The sequence below is a fragment of the Mirounga leonina genome, unplaced genomic scaffold (assembly GCF_011800145.1).
Source record: "Mirounga leonina isolate KUSES-001 unplaced genomic scaffold, KU_Mleo_1.0 Mir_101609, whole genome shotgun sequence".
Taxonomy (NCBI): Eukaryota; Metazoa; Chordata; class Mammalia; order Carnivora; family Phocidae; genus Mirounga; species Mirounga leonina.
This window is the reverse complement of record NW_023270164.1, coordinates 6,478,558-6,487,681: the sequence shown is the minus strand read 5'-3', so window position 1 is coordinate 6,487,681 and position 9,124 is coordinate 6,478,558. Positions and strand designations below refer to the sequence as shown.

Here is a 9,124-nt window from a genome sequence, read left to right as displayed (position 1 = left end):
TCTGTACCCTGACCCACTTCTGCCCCTCGATGATTTGGAAGCAGATGCCAGACAATTCCTCAGCGTCAGGTGCTCACAAGAACTCAGCTCACCAAGAAAACTGAAAATCAAGAGCGGTGGTAGTTACTGGTAAATCACTGGTTCTCGATGTTTCTGTGTGGTGGGCTCACCTCCATCATAGTGACACTATGACAACGCAGTGTCCCCACAGCCCAGTGCTCTCCATTTTCCTGAGTGTGTATGTGTGTGTGTGTGTTCTCCTTTTTAACAGTAAAAATAAAATATACAGGGTGGCTCAGTCGTTGGACATCTGCCTTCGGCTCAGGTCGTGATCCCAGGGTCCTGGGATCGAGCCCCGCATCGGGCTCCCTGCTCGGTGGGAAGTCTGCTTCTCCCTCTCCCCCTCCCACTCCCCCTGCTTGTGTTCCCTCTCTCTCTGTGTCTCTGTCAAATAAATAAATAAAATCTTTTTTAAAAATTAAAATAAAATAAAATATACAGTTAGGAGTTGTAAAACAAGAAATTTCGTATTTGCCAAGCAGTCATGCAGATAATATCTCATATGATGGAAAATATATGTAAAAATATTTATGTATCATGACAGATTGGAACTGCCCTTTCCCACTAGCTTTGTGGGTTCGTTTGCTTCCCAATATTTTATTTAGAGAAAAATTCAACCTGCCAAAGATTATAAGAATAAACAGCCCAAAGGAAAGAAAGTGAGAGGCACAGGGGTTTATTTTTCTTATGGTAGGAGAGGCGCAGGGGAAGACAGCTCAGGCTGGGGTACTGGTTTCACTGGGCCATCCATGATGTAGGTTTGCTCATCTTTCTACTCCACTATGGTCAGCATATGGTTTTAGTCTTTCTGGTCACAGAGAAGTTCCTGCCCTGCTGGGTGCGAGGCTCCAAGTTCTAGGAGAGAAAAAATAGCAGATCCAAAAGTTTTCTTACAAGGTTTTGCTTGGGAAGGGACACCTGTCCATCCCAGGGGTTTTGCTTGGGAAGGGACACCCACCCATCCCACGGACTTCTACCTACATATTGACCAGAATTGGAAGACAAGACTACCCTAGAGGAAGGGGGTGCTGAGAAGCCTAGAACTCTTAGAGAGGCATGTCCATCCTGAACCAAATTGGAGTTCTGTTCGGAAGGGAGACCAGAAAGGAGTTATCTGTCACAGACAGGGAGAGAATAAAGACAGAGAGGGAGCTATGTCCAGGGCCCAGGCTGAAGGCAGCAGGAAGGGAAGGAACAGCAGACAAGAGCCATGTTCAGAAACAACGAGCCAACCTTAGGTGACAGTACGAGAGATGTTACAATGAAACACAGAGACACAGCAAGAGAGGGAACACAAGCAGGGAGAATGGGAGAGGGAGAAGCAGGCTTCCCGCTGAGCAGGGAGCCCAATGCAGGGCCCGATCCCAGGACGCCGGGATCATGACCTGAGCCGAAGGCAGATGCCCAACGACTGAGCCACCCAGGTGCCCCACAATGGCCCTTTAAATACATCCTCCCTCAATGGTCACCAAAAGTGTATAAGGCGGATACTGTCATCGAAAACCGTGACTCAGAGGTTAAGTCACTTGCTGAAGGTCACCGTCAGTAAGGTGGCATTCTCTTGCTCATGAATAGACAGCATCTTACTTTTAGGGAGTAAATGTGGTTTGGCGCTATAGATCCTTTCACGGCAGGAAGACAGTAGGAGAGGATGGCCCTTGGTATAGGAGCATCAAGGGAAGCACATCTAGTGGCCGGGAGAGAGTGGAAACCCAGCCCTCTGTAAGCTGGCCCTCATAAGCTGGAAAGGAGGTGGACAAGGAAGAGTCATCAGCCTCAGCAGCTCTTGCTCCACCTTTTTTAGGCAAGAGACTGGCTCAGGGCCCTGTCAGAAGCTGCACATCTTTCCTTAAGGGCTTCCTTGGTACTTCATAATTAGAGCAGTTAGCTAAGAATGTCGGGAAGGGCCTCTCTGAAGAGATGACATTTGGGTCGAGACCTGAATGAGCAGGAGACCGCCGTGAGAAGAAAGGAAGTTCTAGCAGAAAGGAGGAACTTGGCACAGTTAAGGGAGGGAAAGGAGGCTGGTATGAGAAGGACACAGTGGATGCGGGGAGGAATCAAGTCAGGTAGTCTTATAAGGCATAATGGAGGCAGGGAGGCCAGTTGAGGAGACTGTTAAAGTAGTTCAAGAAAGAAAGGAAGTTAACTTGGACTTAAGCAGCGGGGATGGTGAAGTGACCAGGTTTGGAAGTAGAACGTCTGAGATTTGTTGATGAAGGGTATGAGAGAAAGAGAAAAAAAGGAATGACCTCTAAGCCTTTGACCTGAGTGAGTAGGTGAATGATCTAGCCATTTAATGAAATGGGGAAAGGACCCAGGAGAGGTCAGGGAAAGGGAAGGAGAAGATACAAGTAGCTACTGTTTTCCATCACCTGTTCTTTAGTTCATATGGTGGAGAGTACCCCATTATTTGAATATTATAAAGTCTATTAAATTTTATGTATATTTATATTAATTTGTATTTTAATATAAATTTAAGTATATTGATATTAATACATTGCTATATTATTAATTCTATTAATATAATAAAATATATTAATATTAATAAATCTAGGGGGATTAATTAATCTAAGGAGTATATTTAAGTATATTTATATATTAAGTATATTAATAAATCTGGGGAGAAAAATACATATAATCATTTCTGCAGAGGCTGAAAAGGCATGTGACAAGCTCGACACCCATTCTTGATAAAAATTCAAAATATGAACAGACTGATACCCTTAGGTAATAATATTCTAGCATCATGCTTAATGGCAAACACCGGAAGAATTCACAATTCTCATTTTAACTGAGGCAACTGGACAAGAAAAATGGATTAGAGGTCTAACAGTGTAGATTTAAGGAACAGATAAAATTACTTTATGTATTATTTGAGTGATTTCAGTATATCTTTATATCTTTAATATAGTTCATCTTTTATACCTTTAACATAGTATATCTTTTATATAGTATATAATATAGTTTATCTTTCATCAATAGTACCATTTCTGCAATGGAAAAAAAGAAAAGAAAGAAACATAACCTGGCTGGTGCTGCCCTCCCCCAATTCGAGGTCTAATAATTGGGAAGGAGGAAGTAAAACTATTATTATTTGTACATGTATACCTGGAAAAACCAGGAGACTCAACTGAGAAATTACTATAAACAATGTAAGAATTCAGTAAGGTAGCAGAAAATAAGATATGCAGAAATCAACAGCTTTCCTATATATAATTACCAGCTAGAAAATATAATGGAAGAAGATTGCTCATTTGTAATAGCAACAGATAACATAAAATACATAGGAATAAACTTCACATGAAATGTGCAAAAATTATACAGAGAAAACTTTAAAAACATTACTGAAGTTACAAAAAGACAACCTGAACAGAGCCATCATAAATGTCAATTATCCCTGTTACTTTGTAAATCAACACCATTCCAAAACGACCTGACAAATTTTTAAAGCTAGACAAACGGACTGTAAATGTTGTTTTTAAGAAATAAGCAAGGGGCGCCTGGCTGACTCCGTCAGTGGAGCATGCGACTCTTGATCTTGGGATTTTGAGTTCGACCCCCACATTGGGCATAGAGATTAGTTAATAAAAAACAATTTTTAGGGCGCCTGGGTGGCTCAGTTGGTTAAGCGACTGCCTTCAGCTCAGGTCATGATCCCAGAGTCCTGGGATCGAGTCCCGCGTCGGGCTCCCTGCTCAACAGGGAGTCTGCTTCTCCCTCTCCCACTCCCCCCGCTTGTGTTCCCTCTCTCGCTGTGTCTCTCTCTGTCAAATAAATAAATAAAATCTTTAAAAAACAAAACAAAACAATTTTTAAAAACCCTCTGTATTGTCAAAAACCAAAACACCATAAGCAATATGAAAACACGAATGGCCAAATGTAAAAAAAAAACCCAAAACCCCAAAACAAAAACAAAAACAATTTGGCTACAACTATAACAAAGACCTAATCTTCCTAATATAGAGGAGCGCCTACAAATCAAACACAAGAAATAGATCAATAACACAAAAGAAAAATCGGCCAAAGATCACTGGGATAGATAACAGAAAAAGAAATACGAATAGCCTCTTAAATAATGGGAAGGTGTTTGAGCTCACTCAGAAGAGAACTATAAATTAAAACTATCCAGGTTAAAAAAAACAAAACAAAACAGGATCAATTACATTAGCCAAAACACAAGTTTGCCAACACACTCATAGACAAAACTATGGAAAAAGAAGCACTTTTTTTTTTTTTAAAGATTTATTTATTTATTTATTTATTTAACAGAGAGAGAGAGAGAGAGCATAAGTAGGCAGAGCGGCAGACAGAGGGAGAGGGAGAAGCAGGCTTCCCGCTGAGCAGGGAGCCCGATGCGGGACTCGATCCCAGGACCCTGGGATCATGACCTGAGCTGAAGGCAGCCGCTTAACCAACTGAGCCACCCAGGCGCCCCAAGAAGCACTCTTGTACCTTGCTGGTGGCAGTGCAAATTGATACAACGCCTGTGGGGAACTTGACCATATGTACCCAAATTTCAATGAATATACTTATGTGTACGAAGTTAATCATTCATTGCAGTATTACTAGAAATAGGAAATGATAGAAAACAACCCATCAATAGGATAGTTGCTTAATTATGGTATAGCCACACAATAAGCATATTTTGAGTACACAATTGTAAAAAAGAATGGACTCTCTGTATTGACATGCAAAATTTTCCATTATAAATTGTTTAGAAAAAAGGTATGGAACAATATAGTGTGCTTTTTTTTCTAAGCAAACTCTGTGCCCAACGTGGGGCTTGAACTCACGACCCTGAGATCAAGAGTCACACGCACTACCGACTGAGCCAGCCAGGCGCCCTGTAGTATGCTAGTGTTCATGTAAAACGAGGAGAAAATATATTCATAGATGCTTCCCTTTGCATAAAGACACTCTAGAAGTATAGACAAGTAAGTAATATGTGGTTACTGGTTGGGATGGGGGCAAGGTGGGAATAAGACTTCACTGTATAACTTCACATATAGTGTGATTCTGCAAATAAGTCAATGTGTTCTTTAGGTAAAATATTAAAAGACATGGTATTGAAAGCAATGGACATGGGTGGAAGTGCAAGCTGGAGAGAGAGACATGAGATCAAGCCGGGGCTTTGAGATGGGTGACGTTAAGGGAATGATCCAGAAGAGAGGGAAATACAGATGATCCATTACATTCATAGGTGAGACGCCACCACAGCGCTAAGTGGTTGAGAAAGGCACAGCCGGACGGTCAGGCCTTAAACAAGAGCACGCCATACTCCCTCCACGAGGACGTAATGGAAAGCATCTAAGAGAACACCAAGTATGAATCTGGCCAGGGGTGATGCCGGTTCCTCTCTTTACTTAGGGTTTTCCACAGAGCTGTTAGCAAATACGTCCTGATCTTCTGGTACTAAATGCCTCTAAGAAACACCTTTGCTTTGGCTACTTGATCACGAAAACATGCAAACCTATAGCTGTGTCCACCTATTGACTCTACCAGTCACAACAAATCTAATCATTAGTTGTTGGCTCTCTCCCAGCAGGGAACACAATCATAGGGGCCATCCAGTGTGGTTAAGCTAGTTTTTGGAAAGCCACAGACAGGAATATAAACCCTACTGCCCTACAGAATTAGATAAAACCTCTGGAGTTGTATCCCACCCAACTCCAAAGCAGGAAATAAATAGGATTACCCAGGTTGCTGCGCTGTCAAAATTGAATTGCACACCGTCTTTTTTTTTTTTATTATCATTGTTAAAGCTGAATTCCCATCTCCAGATATTCCTTCCTGGAATGAAAGCATTAAGTTTCACTTTGTATATTTATACAATGAAAGAAGTCAGAAGAGAGAAATGAGTAGGCTGAGATTCAACCGGGGGTATGGTTAATAAATGCCCCAGACCTCATTCCTAGGAGTGGGTCCAAGTGAAAATATGTCCTTAGAAACAAAGCCTATCTGTGACACTGACACCCAAAATAAATCATCCCACAGGTCCTATTACAAGGAATACTGTTAACATTGTAGATCTCATAGAAATCCACGGAATAAACAGACTCGCAAACTGCACACGGAAGCTTCCGTGCCCCTTGTGGAAAAGGCGGCTTTGCCTAAGTGTATGCCAATTAAAGAACCTTCTACAGGAAGTCACCACAGTACAAACCAAGGACACAGTTCCCTGATGAAAACAGACATTAAAACTTTGTTATTAAAATTCTGGGACATTATGGTCATTAAGTTCAGTGCGTGCTGAGAATTAATATTCAAGTAAGACTCCCAAGTACTCTCCCAATGATGAGTTTTAAGAAGATGAAACCGAAAAGGTCTAACTTACAAGTTTGAGATGAACTGAATATTGCATTTTCTGCACAGGCAGTTACTGACTTGATTTTCAGGAAGCCTCTGTCTCTTCCTAACAAGAACCCTTCCGGAAGGTGCTTACTGGATCAGAAGAGGAATGCCTGCATTAAATTTACGTGTGTTTTTATGGTTGCCTTCAGCAGGAGCGTTGCTCTGAAATATCTAGGCTGCCATGAGACCCAGCTGGACTCCTTCATATATATATTCCTACGTGAACTTCCTTCACAAAATGTGGCATTTCATGGAGACACCTGCTCCATGGACATGCTCCAAACAAGGAGCATGATCCTAGGATGAATAAATAGGAGTGCTCCAGATAGGAAGTAGCAGATGATTTTTCCTGTTGACTGGATATTCTGAGTTCACAACTTAAAAATATATTTTAGACTCAACATAATAAAGATGTCAATTCTCCTCCAAATTGATCTATAGCTTCAGCACAATTACTATCAAAATCCCAGCAAGATTTTTTTGTAAGGAAAAGCTTATTCTAGGGGCGCCTGGCTGGCTCAATCAGTAGAGCATGAGACTCTTGATCTCGGGGTCATGAGTTCAAGCCCCACGCTGGGCATAGAGATTACTTAAAAAAAAAAAAAAAAAAAAAACTTATTCTAAAATTTATGTGAAAAGACAAAGGAACTAGAATAACTAAAACAAATTTGAAAAAGAATGAAGTGGGAAGAATCACTCTACCCAGTTTTCATTCTTACTATATAGCTAGAAGTAATGGAAACAGTGTGGTGTCGGTGGAGGGACAGACACATAGATCAATGAAACAGAAGAGAACCCAATATAGACCCACACAAGGATGGTCAACTGAGTCTTGACAAAGTTGCAAAGGCATTTCAACAGAGGAAGGAGAGTCTTTTCAACAAATAGTGCTACAGCAATTGAACATCCATAGATTAAAAGGTCAACCTTGGGGCGCCTGGGTGGCTCAGATGGTTAAGCATCTGCCTTCGGCTCAGGTCATGATCCCAGGGTCCTGGGATCAGGCCCCACGTCTGGCTCCTGGCTCGGCGGGGAGCCTGCTTCTCCCTCGCCCTCTGCCTCTCCCCTGCTCATGCTCTCGCTCTCTCTCTGTATCTCTCTGTCTCAAATGAATAAATAAAATCTTTAAAAAATAAAAGAATAAACAAAAGGTCAACCTTAACCTAAACCTCACACCTTAAAAATGGACTCAAAATGGATCATAGATTTAAATGTAAAATTATAAATTAGAAAAAATAGAAAATCTTTAGGACCTAGGGCTAGGTGAAGTGTTCTTAGACATGACACCAAAAGCACCATCCACAAAAGGAAATATTGATAATTGGACTGCATCAAAATTGAAAATGTTTTTAAAAAACTAAAAATGATTGCAAAAGACCCTGTTAAGAAGAAAAATTAGCAGCCTACGTGTCCACTGATGGATGAGTGGATAAAGAGGATGTGGTATGTATATATATATATATATACAATGGGATATTATTCAATCATAAAAAAGAATGAAATCTTGCCATTTGCAACAATGTGGATGATCTAGAGAGTATAACGCTAACTGAAATAAGCCAGAGAAAGACAAATACCATATCATTTCACTCATATGTGAAATTTAAAAAAGCAAAACAAACAAAGGGAAAAAAGGAGAGAGACAAACCAAATAACAGACTTTTTTTTTTTTAAGTAGGCTCCACACCTAGCATGGAGCCCACCATGGGCCTGAGATCAAGACCCTGAGATCAAGATCTGAGCTGAGATCAAGAGTCAGATGCCCAACTGGCTAAGCCACCCAGGCACCCCTCAAATAACAGACTCTTAACTATGGAGAACAGAGGATTGCCAGAGAGGAGGTGGGTAGGGGGATGGGTGAAATAGGTGATAGGGATTATGAGTAACTTACCTTTTTTTTATTTAAGTAATCTCTACATCCAACATGAAGCTCAAACTCACAACCCTGAGATTAAGAGTCACATGCTCTTCTTACTGAGCCAGCCAGGCGCCCTAGGAACACACTTATCTTGTTGAACACTGGAATTGTTGAATCACTGTATTGTACACCTGAAACTAATAGAACACTGTATGTTAACTACACTGGAATTAAAATAATAATAAAAAGATAGACAAGCTATAGACTGGGAAAAGATATTTGTTAAGTCATACATCTGACAAAGGACTGGTACCTAGAATATATAGAGAACTCTCAAAACTCAACAGTACAAAATAAATGAACAAACAGAAACAGACTTATACATACGGAGAACAAACTGGTGGTTTCCAGAGGGGAGGAAGTTGGGGGGATGGAGGCAATAGGTGATGGGGATTAAGAGGTGCAAACTTAGAGCTATGAAATAAATCATGGGGATGAAAAGTACAGCATAGGGAATATAGTCAATAATGTTGCAATAACTTTGGTGACAATGGTAGCTACACTTACTGTGGTGAGCACCATGTCACGTACAGAATTGTCAAATCTCTGAAACTAATGTAACATCATATGTCAACTATACTTCAATAATTTTTTAAAAACCTCAGCAGTGAAAAACAATTATTTTAAAATGGGCAAAAGACACATATATTTTACCAAAGAGAATATAAAGATGGCAAACAAGCACATGAAAAGATGCTCAACATCACTAGCCATTAGGGAAATGCAAATTAAGACCACAAGGAGACACCACCTCACACCAATTAGAACAGCCAAAGTAAAATATGCCAATAC

General features: G+C 40.6%; 1 long non-coding RNA gene and 1 other non-coding gene across 3 annotated transcripts; both read right to left on the bottom strand.

Moving 5' to 3' along the window:
- Nucleotides 1-720: 720 nt before the first annotated feature.
- On the bottom strand, nt 721-8,342 carry LOC118009347. 2 transcript variants are annotated; one of them, XR_004678893.1, is made up of 3 exons: nt 8,306-8,342; nt 5,759-5,853; nt 721-915 (listed from the first exon to the last, which is right to left on the bottom strand). It is a non-coding gene; the product is annotated as an uncharacterized LOC118009347 (long non-coding RNA). The 2 variants fall into 2 exon arrangements; XR_004678890.1 differs by lacking the exon at nt 8,306-8,342 and having other exon boundaries at nt 5,759-6,842.
- On the bottom strand, nt 4,832-4,904 carry TRNAK-CUU. Its single transcript has one exon. It is a non-coding gene; the product is annotated as a tRNA-Lys (tRNA).
- Nucleotides 8,343-9,124: the final 782 nt, after the last annotated feature.